This window comes from Camellia sinensis, unplaced genomic scaffold (assembly GCF_055761805.1).
Source record: "Camellia sinensis isolate YWXY unplaced genomic scaffold, ASM5576180v1 Unanchor1, whole genome shotgun sequence".
Classification (NCBI taxonomy): Eukaryota; Viridiplantae; Streptophyta; class Magnoliopsida; order Ericales; family Theaceae; genus Camellia; species Camellia sinensis.
Window position 1 is genome coordinate 29,235,479 of NW_028128987.1, and position 22,729 is coordinate 29,258,207.

Genomic DNA, 22,729 nt, shown 5'->3' on the forward strand with positions numbered 1-22,729 from the left:
TAATTTCCAAATAGATCGTTAGGTTATAGTGGTTTCTTGAATGAACTTCCATTTTTAATTTTATGCAATTTCCATTTTTATTTTTACTCAACTTTCATTTTTATTCAATTTCCTTTTCTATTCAACGTCCTTTTTTTTTATTTAATTTCCAAATAGATTGTTAAGGTATAGTGATTTTTTGAATGAACTTCCATTTTTATTTTTATTCAACTTCATTTTTATCAAATTTCTTTTTCTATTCAACTTCCTTTTTTATTTAATTTCCAAATAGATTGTTAAGGTATAGTTGTTTCATGAATAATCTTCCATGGTTAATTTTATGCAATTTCCAGTTTTATTTTTATTCAACTTTAATTTTTATTCAATTTCCTTTTCTATTCAACTTCCTTTTCTATTCAACTTTTTTTTTTTTACATAATTTCCAAATAGATCGTTAAGGTATAGTGGTTTCTTGAAGGAATTTCCATTGTTAACTTTATGCAACTTCCATTTTTATTTTTCTTCAACATCTATTTTTATTCGATTTCCTTTTCTATTCAAAATTCTTTTTTATTTAATTTCCAAATAAATCGTTAAGGTATACTGGTTACTTGATTGAACTTCCATTGTTAATTTTGTACAATTTCAATTTTTATTTTCATTGAATTTCCATTTTTATTCATTTCCTTTTCTATTCAACATTCTTTTTTATTTAATTTCCAAACAGATCGTTACGGTATAGTGGTTTCTTAAACGAACTTCCATTGTTAATTTTACGCAACTTCCATTTTAATTTTTAATCAACTTCCATTTTTATTCAATTTCCTTTTTAATTCAACTTCCTTTTTATTTAATTTCCAAATAGATCGTTAAGGTATAGTTGTTTCTTAAATGAACTTCCATTGTTAATTTTATACAACTTCCGTTTTTATTTTTATTCAACTTCCATTTTTATTCAATTTCCTTTTCTATTCAACATTCTTTTTTATTCAACTTCCTTTTTTACATAATTTCCAAATAGATCGTTAAGGTATAGTGGTTTCTGGAAGGAACCTCCATTGTTAATTTTATGCAACTTCCATTTTTATTTTTCTTCAACATCTATTTTTATTCAATTTCTTTTTCTATTCAAAATTCATTTTTATTTAATTTCCAAATAGATCATTATGGTATAGTGGTTATTTGAATGAACTTCCATTGTTAATTTTATACAATTTCCATTTTTATTTTTATTCAACTTCCATTTTTATTCAAATTCCTTTTCTATTCAACATTCTTTTCTATTTTATTTCCAAATAGATCGTTAAGGTATAGTGGTTTCTTAAACGAACTTTCATTGTTAATTTTATGCAACTTCCATTTTAATTTTTATTCAACTTCCATTTTTACCCAATTTCCTTTTTAATTCAACTTCCTTTTTATTTAATTTCAAAATAGATCGTTAAGGTATAGTTGTTTCTTAAATGAACTTCCATTGTTAATTTTATACAACTTCCATTTTTTTTTATTCAACTTCAATTTTTTTTCAATTTCCTTTTCTATTTCCAAATATATCGTTAAGGTATAGTGGTTTCTTAAATATACTTCCATTGTAAATTTTATGCAACTTCCATTTTAATTTTTATTCAACTACCATTTTTATTCAATTTCCTTTTCAATTCAACTTCCTTTTTATTTAATTTCCAAATAGATCGTTAACGTATAGTGGTTTCTTGAATGAACTTCCATTTTTAATTTTATGCAACTTTCATTTTTATTTTTACTCAATTTTCATTTTTATTCATTTTCTTTTTCTATTCAACTTTCTTTTTTTATTTAATTTCCAAATAGATCGTTAAGGTATAGTGGTTTTTTGAATGAACTTCCATTTTTATTTTTATTCAACTTCCATTTTTATTCAATTTCTTTTTCTATTCAACTTCCTTTTTTATTTAATTTTCAAATAGATCGTTAAGGTATAGTGGTTTCATGAATGAACTTCCATTGTTAATTTTATGAACTTCCAGTTTTATTTTTTTTCAACTTCAATTTTTATTCAATTTCCTTTTCTGTTCAACTTTCTTTTTTATTTAATTTCTAAATAGATCGCTATGGTATAGTGGTTTCTTAAACGAACTTCCATTGTTAATTTTACGCAACTTTCATTTTTATTTTTATTCAACTTCTATTTTTAGTCAATTTCCTTTTCTATTCGACATTCAAGTTTATTTAATTTCCGAATAGATCGTGAATGTATAGTGGTTTCATGAATGAACTTCCATTGTTAATTTTATGCAACTTCCATTTTTATTTTTATTCAGCTTTAATTTTTATTCAATTTCTTTTTCTACTGAACTTCCTTTTTTATTTAATTTCCAAATAGATTGTTAAGGTATATTGGTTTCTTTAATGAACTTCCATTTTTAATTTTATGCAACTTCCATTCTTACTTTTATTCAACTTCCATTTTTATTAAATTTCCTTTTCCATTCGACTTCCTTTTTTGTTTAGTTTTCAAATAGATTGCTAACGTATAATGGTTTCTTGAATAAACTTCCATTTTCAATTTTATGAAATTTCTATTTTTATTTTTATTCAACTTCCATTTTGATTCAATTTCCTTATCTATCCAACTTCATTTTTTCTTTAATTTTCAGATAGATCGTTAAGGTATAGTGGTTTCTGGATTGAACTGCCATTTTTATTTTTATGCGACTTCCATTTTTGTTTTTATTCAACTTCCAGTTTTATTCAATTTCCATTTTTATTAACTTCCTTTTTTATTTAATTTCCAAAAATATCGTTAAGGTATAGTGGTAACTTCAATTAACTTCCATTGTTAATTTTATGCAACTTCCATTTTTATTTTTATGCAACTTCCATTTTTGTTCAATTTCCTTCTCAATTCAACATTTTTTTTTATCTAATTTCCAAATAGATCGGTATGGTATACTGGTTTCTTAAATGAACTTCCATTGTTAATTTTATGCAACTTCCATTTTTATTTTTATTCAACTTCCATTTTTATTCAATTTCATTTTCAATTCAACTTCCTTTTTATTTAATTTCCAAATAGATCGTTAGGTTATAGTGGTTTCTTGAATGAACTTCCATTTTGAATTTTATGCAACTTCCATTTTTATTCAATTTCCTTTTCTATTCAACGTCCTTTTTTTTTTCATTTAATTTCCAAATAGATTATTAAGGTATAGTGGTTTTTTGAATGAAGTTCCATTTTTATTTTTATTCAACTTCATTTTTATCAAATTTCTTTTTCTATTCAACTTCCTTTTTGATTTAATTTCCAAATAGATTGTTAAGGTATAGTTGTTTCATGAAAAATCTTCCATGGTTAATTTTATGCAACTTCCAGTTTTATTTTTATTCAACTTCAATTTTTATTCAATTTCCTTTTCTATTCAACTTCTTTTTTTTACATAATTTCCAAATAGATCGTTAAGGTATAGTGGTTTCTTGAAGGAACTTCCATTGTTAACTTTATGCAACTTCCATTTTTATTTTTCTTCAACATCTATTTTTATTCAATTTCCTTTTCTATTCAAAATTCTTTTTTATTTAATTTCCAAATAGATCGTTAAGGTATACTGGTTACTTGATTGAACTTCTATTGTTAATTTTACACAATTTCCATTTTTATTTTCATTGAATTTCCATTTTTATTCAATTTCCTTTTTCTATTCGACATTCTTTTTTATTTAATTTCCAAACAGTTCGTTAAGGTATAGTGGTTTCTTAAATGAACTTCCATTGTTAATTTTACGCAACTTCCATTTTAATTTTTAATCAACTTCCATTTTTATTCAATTTCCTTTTTAATTCAACTTCCTTTTTATTTAATTTCCATATATATCGTTAAGGTATAGTTGTTTCTTAAATGAACTTCCATTGTTAATTTTATACAACTTCCATTTTTATTTTTATTCAACTTCCATTTTTATTCAATTTCCTTTTCTATTCAACATTCTTTTTTATTTAATTTCCAAATATATCGTTAAGGTATAGTGGTTTCTTAAATAAACTTCCATTGTAAATTTTATGCAACTTCCATTTTAATTTTTATTCAACTTCCATTTTTATTCAATTTCCTTTTCAATTCAACTTCCTTTTTATTTAATTTCCAAATAGATCGTTAACGTATAGTGGTTTCTTGAATGAACTTCCATTTTTATTTTTACGCAACTTTCATTTTTATTTTTACTCAATTTTCATTTTTATTCATTTTCTTTTTCTATTCAACTTTCTTTTTTTATTTAATTTCCAAATAGATCGTTAAGGTATAATGGTTTTTTGAATGAACTTCCATTTTTATTTTTATTCAACTTCCATTTTTATTCAATTTCTTTTTCTATTCAATTTCCTTTTTTATTTAATTTTCAAATAGATCGTTAATGTATAGTGGTTTCATGAATGAACTTCCATTGTTAATTTTATGAACTTCCAGTTTTATTTTTTTTCAACTTCAATTTTTATTCAATTTCCTTTTCTGTTCAACTTTCTTTTTTATTTAATTTCTAAACAGATCGCTATGGTATAGTGGTTTCTTAAACGAGCTTCCATTGTTAATTTTATGCAACTTCCATTTTTATTTTTATTCAACTTCTATTTTTAGTCAATTTCCTTTTCTATTCGACATTCTTTTTTATTTAATTTCTGAATAGATCGTGAATGTATAGTGGTTTCATGAATGAACTTCCATTGTTAATTTTATGCAACTTCCATTTTTATCTTTATTTAGCTTTAATTTTTATTCAATTTCTTTTTCTACTGAACTTCCTTTTTTATTTAATTTCCAAATAGATCATTAAGGTATATTGGTTTCTTTAATGAACTTCCAATTTTAATTTTATGCAACTTCCATTCTTACTTTTATTCAACTTCCATTTTTATTAAATTTCCTTTTCCATTCAACTTCCTTTTTTTTTAGTTTTCAAATAGATTGCTAACGTATAATGGTTTCTTGAATAAACTTCCATTGTCAATTTTATGAAATTTCTATTTTTATTTTTATTCAACTTCCATTTTTATTCAGTTTCCTTATCTATCCAACTTCATTTTTTATTTAATTTTCAAATAGATCGTTAAGGTATAGTGGTTTCTGGAATGAACTGCCATTTTTAATTTTATGCGATTTCCATTTTTGTTTTTATTCATCTTCCATTTTTATTCAATTTTCTTTTTTATTAACTTCCGTTTTTATTTAATTTCCAAAAATATCATTAAGGTATAGTGGTAACTTCAATTAACTTCCATTGTTAATTTTATGCAACTTTCATTTTTATTTTTATGCAACTTCCATTTTTATTCAATTTCCTTCTCTATTCGACATTTTTTTTTATTTAATTTCCAAATAGTTCGGTATGGTATACTGGTTACTTAAATGAACTTCCATTGTTAATTTTATGCAACTTCCATTTTAATTTTTATTCAACTTCCATTTTTATTCAATTTCATTTTCAATTCAATTTCCTTTTTATTTAATTTCCAAATAGATTGTTAGGTTATAGTGGTTTCTTGAATGAACTTCCATTTTTAATTTTATGCAACTTCCATTTTTATTTTTACTCAACTTCCATTTTTATTCAATTTCCTTTTCTATTCAACATCCTTTTTTTTTTTTATTTAATTTCCAAATAGATTGTTAAGGTATTGTGGCTTTTTGAATGAAGTTCCATTTTTATTTTTATTCAACTTCATTTTTATCAAATTTCTTTTTCTATTCTACTTCCTTTTTGATTTAATTTCCAAATAGATCGTTAAGATATAGTGGTTTCATGAATAATCTTCCATGGTTAATTTTATGCAACTTCCAGTTTTATTTTTATTCAACTTCAATTTTTATTCAATTTCCTTTTCTATTCAACTTCCTTTTTTACATAATTTCCAAATAAATCGTTAAGGTATAGTGGTTTTTGAAGGAACTTCCATTGTTAATTTTATGCAACTTCCATTTTTATTTTTCTTCAACATTTGTTTTTATTCAATTTTCTTTTCTATTCAAAATTCTTTTTTACTTAATTTCCAAATAGATCGTTAAGGTATAGTGGTTACTTGAATGAACTTCCATTGTTAATTTTATACAATTTCCATTTTTATTTTTATTGAACTTCCATTTTTTTTCAATTTCCTTTTCTATTCAACATTATTTTTTATTTAATTTCCAAATAGATCGTTAAGGTATAGTGGTTTCTTAAACGAACTTCCATTGTTAATTTTATGCAACTTCCATTTTAATTTTTATTCAACTTCCATTTTTATTCAATTTCTTTTTTAATTCAACTTCCTTTTTATTTAATTTCCAAATAGATTGTTAAGATATAGTTGTTTCTTAAATGAACTTCCGTTGTGAATTTTATACAACTTCCATTTTATTTTTATTCAACTTCCATTTTTATTCAATTTCCTTCTCTATTCAACATTCTTTTTTATTTAATTTCCAAATATATCGTTAAGGTATAGTGGTTTCTTAAATAAACTTCCATTGTAAATTTTATGCAACTTCCATTTTAATTTTTATTCAACTTCCATTTTTATTCAATTTCCTTTTCAATTCAACTTCCTTTTTATTTAATTTCCAAATAGATCGTTAACGTATAGTGGTTTCTTGAATGAACTTCCATTTTTAATTTTATGCAACTTTCATTTTTATTTTTACTCAATTTTCATTTTTATTCATTTTCTTTTTCTATTCAACTTTCTTTTTTTATTTAATTTCCAAATAGATCGTTAAGGTATAGTGGTTTTTTGAATGAACCTCCATTTCTATTTTTATACAACTTCCATTTTTATTCAATTTCTTTTTCTATTCAACTTCCTTTTTTATTTAATTTTTAAATTGATCGTTAAGGTATAGTGGCTTCATGAATGAACTTCCATTGTTAATTTTATGTGACCTCCAGTTTTGTTTTTTTTCAACTTCAATTTTTATTCAATTTCCTTTTCTATTCAACTTTTTTTTTATTTAATTTCTGTGTAGATCGCTATGGTATAGTGGTTTCTTAAACGAACTTCATTGTTAATTTTATGCAACTTCCATTTTTATTTTTATTCAACTTCTATTTTTAGTCAATTTCCTTTTCTATTCAACATTCTTTTTTATTTAATTTCCGAATAGATCGTGAATGTATAGTGGTTTCATGAGTGAATTTCCATTGTTAATTTTATGTAACTTTCATTTTTATTTTTATTCAGGTTTAATTTTTATTCAATTTCTTTTTCTACTGAACTTCCTTTTTTATTTAATTTCGGAATACATCATTAAGGTATATTGGTTTTTTTAATGAACTTCCATTTTTAATTTTATGTAACTTCCATTCTTACTTTTATTCAACTTCCAGTTTTATTAAATTTTCTTTTCCATTCAACTTCCTTTTTTGTTTAAATTTCAAATTGATTGTTAACGTATAATGGTTTCTTGAATGAACTTCCATTGTCAATTTTATGAAATTTCCATTTTTATTTTTATTCAACTTTCATTTTTATTGTCACGACCCCAAACCGCCCCTAGTAGTTTGGTGCCGTGATGGCCAGTAATTCAAGATTACCGAAGGCCAACTTACAAAATTCACACACAATTAGAGTATAAATATATGGGGCTCAAAAGTGCGAAAGCAAAATATACAAACTTAATTAGTCCATAAGAGCAGTGCATAAGTCAAATGGAATGGCATACATCTTTACATAGCTTTACAACTTGAATACAAATAAAATGAAGAACAAAGATACATATTACATCTTAACAAAAGGGCTTCTCAAGCCAACATAAACAAAATACATGTAATACAACTAAAAGCATAATCTTCGGGATTGCCGACGTCCTCACTGCCGACATAACATACATGCAAAACACACATCTCGGCGAAGCCGACTTCTTGCTTGTTACCTACATATATACATAGGGAGGGTGAGCTTGGATACTCAGTGAATGGTACAAGTAATAAAGGGCTTAAATGAATGATACCCGAGATCTTTTCAAAACAATACATATTATATCCTTGTCAAAACCATACACAACATAGCTTAGCTTGGCTTGAAATAAAACATCAATCGAACCTTGGTCTTTCAAAACTTGCTTACATACTTAACATACGTCAATCTCAAAACATGGGGTGATGACATTCCGGCAAAACAAAAGCATAACCTCGGCATCGAGCACACCCGTTCATAGTCCGTAGGTGGCCGATATCTTAACAAGGGTGCTACTTAGGCTTAACGTCCCCTAGCATGAAAGGACGGTGCTACCTGGGCTTAAAGTCCCCTAGCACGGAAGGACCCTCAAAACAAGATGTGCAGTTGCATTATAGTCCCCTGACACTAAGGACCCTCAAAACAAGATGTGCAGTTGCATTATAGTCCCCTGGCACTAAGGACTCTCAAAACAAGATGTGCAGTTGCATTATAGTCCCCTGGCACTAAGGACTTTCAAAACAAGATGTGCAGTTGCTTTATAGTCCCCTGGCACTAAGGACTTTCAAAACAAGATGTGCAGTTGTATTGTAGTCCCCTGGCACTAAGGACTTTCTGAGAATGTCATCAAAACAAAGCTTACTTGATACATAAAAATAGGGGTAATCATTAATGCTTGATCAAATACTTTTATCAAAACGAAACAAGGCTTTATTAAATCTTTATAACATAACTTTATTAAAAATACCACTCACATAGTTCCTGGGACGTCGGGATCAAGGCAAGGGTCCAAGTCCTACAAACACATGACAAAGCATACTGAACGTACTTCTCAAAACAAGTCTCACATGCATGAAAATGATCTCGGAAAAACATGCTGGAAGTCAAAACACTGTTTTACATCTTAGGAAGACATGTTGGGTACCAACCAGGTCTTTGCCGAGGTCCCACACCTCCTGGCCGAGGTGTGGCTACCTAGGCTTCGGCATGCGGCTGCATGCCGAGGTGCGCACAAGACAAACTAAAGGTGTAAGTGTTCATGCAAGGTAGGCCAAGGTGAGATACGATGCTTGGCCCAAGTGTGAGGTCTAGGTGAGAGTGATCTCGGCGACTACGCGTAGGGAAGTGAGATCTGGAGATCTGGGCTTCCACCCGTGAAGAACAAGAAGAATATGAACATGAAGATCATGAAAAACATGAATGCTAAAATCATAACTTCTTTATTTACAAAATCTGGGATTTCATGGGTACCCATACTTCAAGATCATGTGAAAACAAACACAAAAACATGGATCTTGGCATGGGGTTTCAGATCAAATCATAACTTTTCTTGAAGAACACATGAATGCTATTTTCTCTTTCTAAAACTGAACTTCAAAGCAATGCATGGCTTACAAATCATTTTCAATCATGCAATGCAATAACATGAACATAAAGAACAACAAGAGCAGATCAAGAATCTAACTTTAGAATACGGATCTAACGGTTCGATCTCTAGGGATCAAGCTTGGAAACCTACTCTCCCTCAAGAACTTCTCTCCCTCTTCTAGTGCTTCTTCTCTCCTCTTCAAAACAAAGGTATAGAAATGATAGGTTTTCTCTCTCTATCAGCTGACTTAACACTCAGCTCGGACACGTGGCAACGGCTGGTTGGCTCTCCTAAAAAAGGTGATAGATTGACAAGACAAGACTATGACAAAGTGTATCTAACAAGCTACCCGGTAAGGCACTCCGGCAAGTGATGACATCGGCTAAGGACAAAGCTTCGGTAACTAAGGTGACAATGACCTCGGCTAGGAAGGACAACACTTGACTAAGCTATGCCACACCCTGGCCTAGATGTGCCACACCTCGGTCTAGGTCATACCACTCCAGGACAAGATCACTTAGGTGCAAAGGTAACATCTCGGCCTAGATAATACACATCTTGGCCTTGGTGATAAACACCTCGGCCTAGATAATGACATCTCGGCCAATATGTCTAAGCGAAGGTGAAGGTCAAACAAAGGGGTTCCAAGACAATTCCTAGGCTGAAGGCGACCTCGGCTTGGAATGATCTAGGCGTAACATAACCTAGGCTTGCCATGACCTAGGCTTAACATAACTTAGGCTTGAGACACCAAGGAAGGAACAAAGCTTGCACACAACACTTAGACATATCACATAAACACAAAGCAAGACAAGATTCATGAATGCAAACTTAACAAGACAAAACTATGTAAATGAACATGAACATGACTACAACATGAATATGGGTTGTTACAGCAACTTAACATGGCAAAACATATAAATGCATGCAGATATGACTAGGACATGAATGTGGGTTGTTACATTTATTCAATTTCCATATCTATCCAACTTCATTTTTTATTTAATTTTCAAATAGATCGTTAAGGTATAGTGGTTTCTGGAATGAACTGCCATTTTTAATTTTATGCGACTTCCATTTTTGTTTTTATTCAACTTCCATTTTTATTCAATTTCCTTTTCTATTAACTTCCTTTTTTATTTAATTTCCAAAAATATCGTTAAGGTATAGTGGTAAATTCAATGAACTTCCATTGTTAATTTTATGCAACTCCCATTTTTATTTTTATTCAACTTCCATTTTTATTCAATTTCCTTCTCCATTCGACATTTTTTTTATATTCAATTTCCAAATAGATCGTTATAGTATACTGGTTTCTTAAATGAACTTCAGTTGTTAATTTTATGCAACTTCCATTTTAATTTTTATTCAACTTCCATTTTTATTCAACTTCCTTTTTATTTAATTTCCAAGTAGATCGCTAGGTTAAAGTGGTTTCTAGAATGAACTTCCATTTTTAATTTTATGCAACTTCCATTTTTATTTTTACTCAACTTCCATTTTTATTCAATTTCCTTTTCTATTCAACGTCCTTTTTTTTTTTTTTTTAATTTCCAAATAGAACGTTAAGGTACAGTGGCTTTTTGAATGAACTTCCATTTTTATTTTTATTCAACTTCATTTTTATTAAATTTCTTTTTCTATTCAACATCCTTTTTTATTTAATTTCGAAATAGATCGTTAAGGTATAGTGGTTTCATGAATGAACTTCCACGGTTAATTTTATGCAACTTGCAGTTTTATTTTTCTTCAACTTCATTTTTTATTCAATTTCCTTTTCTATTCAACTTCCATTTTTACAAAATTTCCAAATAGATCGTTAAGGTGTATAGTGGTTTCTTCAATGAACTTCCATTGTTAATTTTATGCAACTTCCATTTTTATTTTTCTTCAACATCTATTTTTATTCAATTTCTTCTTCTATTCAAAATTCTTTTTTATTTAATTTCGAAATAGACCGTTAAGGCATAGTGGTTACTTGAATTAACATCCATTATTAATTTTATACAATTTTCATTTTTATTTTTATTCAACTCCATTTTTATTCAATTTCCTTTTCTATTCAACATTCTTTTTTATTTAATTTCCAAATAGATCGTTAAGGTATAATGGTTTCTTAAATGAACTTCCATTGTTAATTTTATGCAACTTCCATTTTAATTTTTATTCAACTTCCATTTTTATTCAATTTCCTTTTTAATTCAACTTCCTTTTTATTTAATTTCCAAATAGATCGTTAAGGTATAGTGGTTACTTGAATGAACTTCCATTGTTAATTTTATACAATTTCCATTTTTATTTTTATTCAACTTCCATTTTTATTCAATTTCCTTTTCTATTCAACATTCTTTTTTATTTAATTTCCAAATAGATCGTTAAGATATAGTGGTTTCTTAAATGAACTTCCATTGTTAATTTTATGCAACTTCCATTTTAATTTTTATTCAACTTCCATTTTTATGCAATTTCCATTTTAATTTAACTTCCTTTTTATTTAATTTCCAAATAGATCGTTAAGATATAGTTGTTTCTTAAATGAACTTCCGTTGTTAATTTTATACAACTTGCATTTTTATTTTTATTCAACTTCCATTTTTATTCAATTTCCTTTTCTATTCAACATTCTTTTTTATTTAATTTCCAAACATATCGTTATGGTATAGTGGTTTCTTAAATGAACTTCCATTGTTAATTTTATGCAATTTTCATTTTTATTTTTATTCAAGTTCCGTTTTCATTCAATTTACTTTTCAATTCAACATCATTTTTATTTAATTTCCAAATAGATTGTTAAGGTACAGTGGTTTCTTGAATGAACTTCCATTTTTAATTTTGTGCGACTTTCATTTTTATTTTTATTCGTTTTTCTTTTCTATTCAACTTTCTTTTTTTATTTAATTTCCAAATAGATCGTTAAGGTATAGTGATTTTTTGAATGAACTTCCATTTTTATTTTTATTCAACTTCCATTTTTATTCAATTTCTTTTTCTATTCAACTTCCTTTTTTATTTAATTTCTAAATAGAACGTTAAGGTAGAGTGGTTTCATGAACGAACTTCCATCGTTAATTTTATGCAACTTCTAGTTTTATTTTTTTCAACTTCAATTTTTATTCAATTTCCTTTTCTATTCAACTTCTTTTTTATTTAATTTCCAAATAGATCGCTATGGTATAGTGGTTTCTTCAACGAACTTCCATTGTTAATTTTATGCAACTTCCATTTTTATTTATATTCAACTTCTATTTTTATTCAATTTCCTTTTCTATTCAACATTCTTTTTTATTTAATTTCCGAATAGATCGTGAAGGTATAGTGGTTTCATGAATGAACTTCCACTTCTAATTTTGTGCAACTTCCATTTTTATTTTTACTCAACTTCCATTTTTATTCAATTTCCTTTTCTTTTGAACGTTCTTTTTTTTTTTTATTAATATCCAAATATATCGTTAAGGTATAGTAGTTTTTTGAATGAACTTTCATTTTTATTTTTATTCAACTACCATTTTTGTTAAATTTCTTTTTCTATCAAACTTCCTTTTTTATTTAATTTCCAAATATATCGTTAAGGTATAGAGGTTTCATGAATGAACTTCCATTGTTAATTTTATGCAACTTTCAGTTTTATTTTTACTCAACTTCAATTTTTATTCAATTTTCTTTTCAATTCAACTTCCTTTTTTTAATTAATTTCCAAATAGATCGCTAAGGTATAGTGATTTCTTCAACGAACTTCCTTTGTTAATTATATGCAACTTCCATTTTTATTTTTATTCAACTTCTATTTTTATTCAATTTCCTTTTCTGTTCGACATTCTTTTTATTTAATTTCCAAATAGATCGTTAAGGTATGGTGGTTTCATGAATGAACTTCCATTGTTAATTTTATGCAACTTTCATTTTTATTCAAATTTAATTTTTACTCAATTTTTTTTCTACTGAACTTCCTTTTTTCTTTAATTTCCAAATACATCGTTAAGGTATAGTGGTTTCTTGAATGAACTTCCATTTTTAATTTTATGCAACTTCCATTTTTGTTTTTATTCAACTTCCATTTTTGGTCAATTTCCTTTTCTATTCAACTTCCTTTTTTACTTAATTTCCAAATAGATCGCTAAGGCATAGAGGTTACTTCATTGAACTTCCATTGTTAATTTTATGCAATTTCTATTTTTATTCAATTTCCTTTTGTATTCAACGTCCTTTTTTTATTTAATTTCCAAACAGATCGTTAAGGTATAATGGTTTTTTGAATAAACTTCCATTTTTATTTTTATTCCACTTCCACTTCCATTTTTATTTAATTTCTTGTTCCATTCAACTTCCTTTTTTATTTAAATTCCAAATACATCATTAAGGTATAGTGGTTTCATGAATGAACTTCCATTGTTAATTTTATGCAACTTCCAGTTTTATTCTTATTCAACTTCAATTTTTATTCAATTTCTTTTTCTATTCAACTTCCGTTTTTATTTAATTTCCAAATAGATCGTTAAGGTATGGTGGTTTCTCCAATGAACTTCCATTGTTAATTTTATGCAACTTTCATTTTTGTTTTTATTAAACTTCTATTTTTATTCAATTTCCTTTTCTATTCAAAATTCTTTTTCATTTAATTTCCAAATAGATCGTTGAGGTATATTGGTTTCTTAAATGAACTTCCATTGTTAATTTTATGCAACTTCCATTTTTATTTTTATTCAACTTCCATTTTTATTCAATTGCCTTTTCTATTCAACTTCATTTTTAATTTAATTTCGAAATAGATCTATAGCAATCCCGGTTATCCTTTTACTGTTCTGTTGTTTTTCGGACGCGGTTCTGTGGAGTTGGTAGTTGTACCTATCGTATTGTCAACCTTTAAACTCTTTTGTTTGAGTTTTAGAATGTATTGGGCTTGGTTGTTACAGGTTGGTAGAGCTTTAGCTCCCATTGTTGTTGCCCAGTTTTTGAACGGTCCGCTCGAGCGGGTCTTCTTGCGCTCGAGCGGGTAGTACTTTTTGGTGTAAGTTCTGGGAGGGAGAAATCTACGCTCGAGCGGACTGGTTTCCGCGCTCGAGCGGATGTACTTTATTCTTGTGTCTTGGTGCTCGAGCGGGCCTTCTTGCGCTCGAGCGTACCTAGATTTTTGTTCTTGACGCTCGAGCGTTGTGTTCTCTGCTCGAGCGGGAGAGTCGTATATCAGTTGACAGCTAGGCTGTTTTAAATCACTTTCTACATTCCATTCTCTCTCTTACTTTCCCAAAACCGATTTTTGAGAGCTCCTCACTCTAAAACCTAACTTCTCTCTAGGGTTTGATCTAGTAGGAGTGTTTTTCTCACCTTGAGCCTTTGTAAAAAGTGTGTTGATCATTGAGGGCAACATTTTGATCTGAGAAATTTGGTGTTTGGAGCACTTCCGAGTTTAGCTCTTCTTCAACTTGGGTTCTACATTTGAGGTAGGGATTTCCTTGTTCTTTTTCAATACTTCGTCTATAGATAGACATGTGGTAATTTTGTATTGCATGAAAATCATATCCATGTTGGATTTGTTTGAAATCATGAGAAGGAACCTAGGGTTGGGTGTTTGAAAAATGGTTATGTTATCATTGATGGTTGTTTTGCGCAAATTGGAGTGTAAATTAGCATGTTGTAGTTGATAGAGGAAAAAGCCCTAAATCATATTTTGATTGATAAATTAAAATGGAGGATAGTGAACCTATATTGTAAATCTCTAGTGTTGATGTGGGTTGGGTGAAGGTGTTAATGCCTAAGGGGTTAACTTTGGCTCTGGAATGGTTTGAAATGAATGTAGTGGACTAATGTGAGTTATGACTTTATTATCAATGGAAGTGGTTTTGTAAAACAAAAGGAATGAATTTGGTTTTGTGACAACAAAAGGGATAGAGTTGGTTTTGTGAAAACAAAAGGGAAATGGAACTTGTTTTGTGAAATGGGAAAAGTATTTTGAAATACGTATGAAAATTGGATTGTTGTTTCAGGAGTGTTGAACACACATGTGTGGGATTGTATCTTAAACTACCATGTTGATGTTGTTGTTGGGTTTGTGGTCTCATAGTAATTGAGTCTTTAATAGATGTACTAAATATTTGCATCTAGAGGTTTTGTCCTTGGTCATCGGTGGAGGATGACACGGTTGAGTTGAATGGTCGTGTATGCATCATACCATTATTGATTGAACATCGTATGTGATGAAGTGTTGAGATACATTATATATGTATGCTTGCTCGGGAGGAGGTAGTTATGTGTTCATATACTTTAACACATTGCTTGTATCTTGATGGTTTGTGTATATGTGTTATACATGTTGAATATGCCCTGTTGTGTTGGATTGGTGGTGTTATACCTTGCGCTAAGAATCAGAGGTACCGTGACCTTCCAGCTAACGCCTGGAGAACTGACTGCACTGAGAATATAAGGCACCATACCCTTCCAGCTAGCGCCTGGTAAACTGGCATGTTGTTGTGAGAGGTGTATCTTTGGCTTACTACGCACATAGCTAGTAGAGCAAAGTTTTGTTGTTGATATTTCAGTGTGTTTGGGAATATCATGGATTGTGTTGGTTACGATTTTGGATGGCCGAGTTGCCTTATTGGTTTATCTTATGCATGTTGGTGAGTTGTTATCTCTTTTTATAACGGTGCATGTATAGATTTGATTTTATCGGGAAGAAGCCAAAATGTCATATTTGTCTTTTGGAAGGTGTGAAGGAGAACGGATTTTTTTTTTTAAAAAAAAAAAGAAACATATACTTTGAAAAGGTATATCTCTGTATGTTTAGAAAATGGAAGAGAGTAGTGGGCTTAGTGAATTTATTTCCTAAGGTATTGTTAATGTTATGAAAGATTGGGAACGGGGATTAATGAAAGGAAAAGAAAATTGAATCGCCTATGGCGTTGATTGAAATGGTTGTTTTCAAGAAAAGCTCATACTTATGATATTTTGTATAAATTGTCACATTACTAATCTAGTATGAGAGTGGGTATTCATGATCATAGCTATCTGTATGTTTTATTGTTGAGGACCATGTTGAGATCCCTACTGGACTATATGTTCATCCCACGTTGTTGAATCTTTTTCAGGTGTTGTGCTGAATGTGCTGCAAGATTTGGATCTTCTGATTTGTTGGCCACGGGACCTTTCTTATATGGGCGGAATGCCATATGTGTAAAAGGGTTGCACCCTTCTTCTTGATTCATTAATGATGTAAGCCCAAGGGCAATTTATTTGTTATACTCATGATGTATTTATTTGCATACGAATGAGAGCAATGTTATTCACTTCTACGAGTTGAGTATACGAGTTTATTTCCGCACATTATCTCTGAAATGAAATTAAGTAAATGAAATTGGTAATACTTCGAGTTATTAAAAAGTGGGGTGTGACAAGATCGTTAAGGTATAGTGGTTTTTTGATTGAACTTCCATTTTTAATTTGTTGCAGCTTCTATTTTAATTTTTATTTAACTTCCATTTTTATTCAACTTCCTTTTTAATACAACTTCCTTTTTATTTAATTTCCAAATAAGTCGTTAAGGTATAGTGTTTTCTTGAATGAACTTCCATTTTTAATTTGATACAACTTTCATTTTTATTTTTACTCAACTTCCACCTTTATTCAATTTCCTTTTCTATTCAACTTCTTTTTTCTATTTAATTTCCAAATAGATTGTTAAGGTATAGTGGTTTTTGAATGAAGTTCAATTTTTATTTTTATTCAACTTCCATTTTTATTCGACTTCTTTTTCTATTCAACTTCCTTTTTTATTTAATTTCCAAATAGATCGTTAAGGTATAGTGGTTTCATGAATGAACTTCCATTGTTAATTTTATTCAACTTCCAATTTTATTTTTATTCAACTTCAATTTTTATTCCATTTCCTTTTCTATTCAACTTCCTTTTTTATTTAATTTCCAAATAGATTGCTAAGGTATAGCGGTTTCTTCAACGAACTTTCATTGTTAATTTTATGCAACTTCCATTTTTATTTTTATACAACTTCAATTTTTATTCAATTTGCTCTTCTATTCAACTTCTATTTTCTTTAATTTCCAAATCGATCGTTAAGGTATAGTGGTTTCATGAATGAACTTCCATTGTTATTCAATTTACTTTTTCTATTCAACTTCGTTTTTTTTATTTAATTTCCAAATAATTCATTAACGTATTGTGGTTTCTCGAATGAACTACCACTTTTATTCAATTTTCTTATCTATTCAACTTCCTTTTTTGTTTAATTTCGAGGTGGATCGTTAAGGTACAGTTGTTTTTTGAATGAACTTTCATTTTTAATTTTATGCAACTTCTATTTTAATTTTTATTCAACTTCCATTTTTATTTAATTTCATTTTCAATTCAACTTCCTTTTAATTTAATTTCTAAAGAGATCGTTAAGGTATAGTGGTTTCTTGAATGAACTTTCATTTTTAATTTTATACAACTTTCATTTTTATTTTTACTCAGCTTCCATTTTTATCCAGTTTCCTTTTCTTTTCAACTATCTTTTTTTTTTTAATTTCAAAAGAGATCGTTAGTCTATAGTGGCTTTTTGAACGAACTTCCATTTTTATTTTCATTTGACTTCCATTTTTAATCAATTTCTTTTTCTATTCAACTTTCTTCTTTATTTAATTTCCAAATAGATCGTTAAGGTATAGTTGTTTCTTCAATGAACTTCCATTGTTAATTTTATGCAACTTTCATTTTTATTTTTATTCAACTTCCATTTTTATTCAATTTCCTTCTCTATTAACTTCCTTTTTTTATTTAATTTCCAAAAATTTCGTTAAGGTATAGTGGTTACGTCAATGAACTTCCATTGTTAATTTTATGCAACTTCCATTTCTATTTTTATTCAACTTCCATTTTTATTCAATTTCTTTTTCTGTTCCACTTCCTTTTTTGTTTAATTTCCAAATAGATCGTTAAGGTATAGCGGTTTCATGAATGAACTTCCGTTGTTAATTTTATGCAACTTCCATTTTTATTTTTATTCAACTTCCATTTTAATTCAATTTCCTTTTCTATTCGACATTCTTTTTTATTTAATTTCCAAATAGATCGTTAAGGTATCGTGGTTTCTTAAATGAACTTCTATTGTTAATTTTATGCAACTTCCATTTTAATTTTTATTCAACTTCTATTTTTATTTAATTTCCTTTTCAATTTAACTTCCTTTTTATTTAATTTCCAAATAGATCGGTAGGTTATAGTAGTTTCTTGAATGAACTTTCATTTTTAATTTTATGCAACTTCCATTTTTATTTTTTCTCAACCTTCATTTTTATTCAATTTCTTTTCTATTCAACAACCATTTTTTGTTTAATTTCCAAGTAGATCGTTATGGTACAGTGGTTTTTTGAATGAAGTTTCATTTTTATTTTTATTCAACTTCCATTTTTATTAAATTTCTTTTTCTATTCAACTTCTTTTTATATTTAATTTCCAAATAGACCGTTAAGGTAAAGTGCTTTCATGAATGAACTTCCATTGTTAATTTTATGCAACTTCCAGTTTTATTTTTATTCAACTTCAATTTTTATTCAATTTCCTTTTCTATTCAATTTCTTTTTTTTGTTTAATTTCCAAATAGATCGCTAAGGTATAGTGGTTTCTTCAACGAACTTCTTTTGTTAATTTTATGCAACTTTCATTTTTAATTTTATTCAACTTCTATTTTTATTCAATTTCATTTTCTATTCAACATTATTTTTTATTTAATTTCCAAATAGATCGTTAAGGTATAGTGATTTCATGAATGAACTTCTATTGTTAATTTTATGCAACTTTCATTTTAATTTTTATTCAATTTTTTTTTTCTACTGAACTTCTTTTTTTCTTGTATTTCCAAATAGATCATTAAGGTATATATATTAGTTTCTTGAATGAACTACCATTTTTAATTTTATGCAACTTCCACTCTTATTTTTATTCAAGTTCCATTTTTATTCAATTTTCTTTTTAGTTCAACTTCCTTTTTTTTTATATTTAATTTCCAAATAATTCATTAAGGTATTGTCGTTTCTTGAATGAACTTCCATTTTTATTCAATTTCCTTTTTCTATTCAACTTCCTTTTTTGTTTAATTTCCAAATAGATTGTTGACGTATAATGGTTTCTTGAATGAACTTCCATTGTCAATTTTATGCAATTTTCATTTTTATTTTTATTCAACTTCCATTTTTATTCAATTTCCTTCTTTATCCAACTTCATTTTTTATTTAATTTCCAAATAGATCGTTAAGGTATAGTGGTTTCTTGAATGAACTTCTATTTTTAATTTTATGCAACTTCCATTTTTGTTTTTATTTAGCTTCCATTTTTATTCAATTTCCTTTTCTATTCAACTTCCTTTTTTTACTTAATTTCCAAATAGATCGTTAAGGTATAATGATTTCTTAAATGAAGTTCCATTGTTAATTTTATGCAACTTCCAATTTAATTTTTATTCAACTTCTATTTTTATCCAATTTCCTTTTCAATTCAACTTCTTTTTTATTTAATTTCCAAATAGATCGTTAGGGTATAGTGGTTTCTTGAATGAACTTCTATTTTTATTTTTACTCAACTTCCATTTTTATTCAATTTTCTTTTCTATTCAACGTCCTTTTTTTTATTTAATTTCCAAACAGATCGTTAAGGTATTGTGGTTTTTAGAATGAACTTCCATTTTTATTTTTATTCCACTTTCACTTCCATTTTTATTCAATTTCTTTTTCTATTCAACTTCCTTTTTTATTTAATTTCCAAACAGATCGTTAAGGTATAGTGGTTTGATGAATGAACTTCCATTGTTAATTTTAGGCAAGTTCCAGTTTTATTTTTATTCAACTTCAATTTTGATTCAATTTCCTTTTCTATTCAACTTCCTTTCTTATTTAATTTCCAAATAGATTGTTAAGGTATAGTGGTTTCATGATTGAACTTCCATTGTTATTCAATTTCCTTTTCTATTCAACTTCGTTTTTTTTATTTAATTTCCAAATAATTCATTAACGTATTGTGGTTTCTCGAATGAACTTCCATTTTCATTCAATTTTCTTATCTATTCAACTTCCTTTTTTGTTTAATTTCGAGGTGGATCGTTAAGGTATAGTTGTTTTTTGAATGAATTTTCATTTTTAATTTTATGCAACTTCTATTTTAATTTTTATTCAACTTCCGTTTTTATTTAATTTCATTTTCAATTCAACTTCCTTTTAATTTAATTTCGAAAGAGATCGTTAAGGTATAGTGGTTTCTTGAATGAACTTTCATTTTTAATTTTATACAACTTTCATTTTTATTTTTACTCAATTTCCATTTTTATTCAATTTCCTTTTCTTTTCAACTATCTTTTTTTTTTTTTAATTTCAAAATAGATCGTTAGTCTATAGTGGCTTTTTGAACGAACTTTCATTTTTATTTTCATTTAACTTCCATTTTTAATCAATTTCTTTTTCTATTCAACTTTCTTCTTTATTTAATTTCCAAATAGATCGTTAAGGTATAGTTGTTTCTTCAATGAACTTGCATTGTTAATTTTATGCAACTTTTATTTTTATTTTTATTCAACTTCCATTTTTATTCAATTTCCTTTTCTATTAACTTCCATTTTTATTTAATTTCCAAAAATTTCGTTAAGGTATAGTGGTTACGTCAATGAACTTTCATTGTTAATTTTATGCAACTTCCATTTTTATTTTTATTCAACTTCCATTTTTATTCAATTTCTTTTTCTGTTCCACTTCCTTTTTTGTTTAATTTCCAAATAGATCGTTAAGGTATAGCGGTTTCATGAATGAACTTCCGTTGTTAATTTTATGCAACTTCCATTTTTATTTTTATTCAACTTCCATTTTAATTCAATTTCCTTTTCTATTCGACATTCTTTTTTATTTAATTTCCAAATAGATCGTTAAGGTATCGTGGTTTCTTAAATGAACTTCCATTGTTAATTTTATGCAACTTCCATTTTAATTTTTATTCAACTTCTATTTTTATTTAATTTCCTTTTCAATTTAACTTCCTTTTTATTTAATTTCCAAATAGATCGTTAGGTTATAGTAGTTTCTTGAATGAACTTTCATTTTTAATTTTATGCAACTTCCATTTTTATTTTTTCTCAACTTTCATTTTTATTCAATTTCCTTTTCTATTCAACATCCATTTTTTGTTTAATTTCCAAATAGATCGTTAAGGTATAGTGGTTTTTTGAATGAACTTCCATTTTATTTTTATTCAACTTCCATTTTTATTAAATTTCTTTTTCTATTCAACTTCTTTTTATATTTAATTTCCAAATAGATCGTTAAGGTAAAGTGCTTTCATCAATGAACTTCCATTGTTAATTTTATGCAACTTCTATTTTTATTTTTATTCAACTTCAATTTTTATTCAATTTCCTTTTCTATTCAACTTCCTTTTTTTATTTAATTTCCAAATAGATCGCTAAGGTGTAGTGGTTTCTTCAACGAACTTCTTTTATTAATTTTTTGCAACTTTCATTTTTAATTTTATTCAACTTCTATTTTTATTCAATTTCATTTTCTATTCAACATTATTTTTTATTTAATTTCCAAATAGATCGTTAAGGTATAGTGATTTCATGAATGAACTTCTATTGTTAATTTTATGCAACTTTCATTTTAATTTTTATTCAATTTTTTTTTTCTACTGAACTTCTTTTTTTCTTGTATTTCCAAATAGATCGTTAAGGTATATTAGTTTCTTGAATGAACTGCCATTTTTAATTTTATGCAACTTCCACTCTTATTTTTATTCAAGTTCCATTTTTATTCAATTTCCTTTTTAGTTCAACTTCCTTTTTTTTTTAATTTAATTTCCAAATAATTCATTAAGGTATTGTCGTTTCTTGAATGAACTTCCATTTTTATTCAATTTCATTTTTCTATTCAACTTCCTTTTTTGTTTAATTTCCAAATAGATTGTTGACGTATAATGGTTTCTTGAATGAACTTCCATTGTCAATTTTATGCAATTTTCATTTTTATTTTTATTCAACTTTCATTTTTATTCAATTTCCTTCTTTATCCAACTTCATTTTTTATTTAATTTCCAAATAGATCGTTAAGGTATAGTGGTTTCTTGAATGAACTTCTATTTTTAATTTTATGCAACTTCCATTTTTGTTTTTATTTAGCTTCCATTTTTATTTAATTTCCTTTTCTATTCAACTTCATTTTTTACTTAATTTTCAAATAGATCGTTAATGTATAATGATTTCTTAAATGAAGTTCCATTCTTAATTTTATGCAACTTCCAATTTAATTTTTATTCAACTTCTATTTTTATCCAATTTCCTTTTCAATTCAACTTCCTTTTTATTTAATTTCCAAATCGATCGTTAGGGTATAGTGGTTTCTTGAATGAACTTTTATTTTTGATTTTATGCGACTTCCATTTTTATTTTTACTCAAATTCCATTTTTATTCAATTTCCTTTTCTATTCAACATCCTTTTTTTTTATTTAATTTCCAA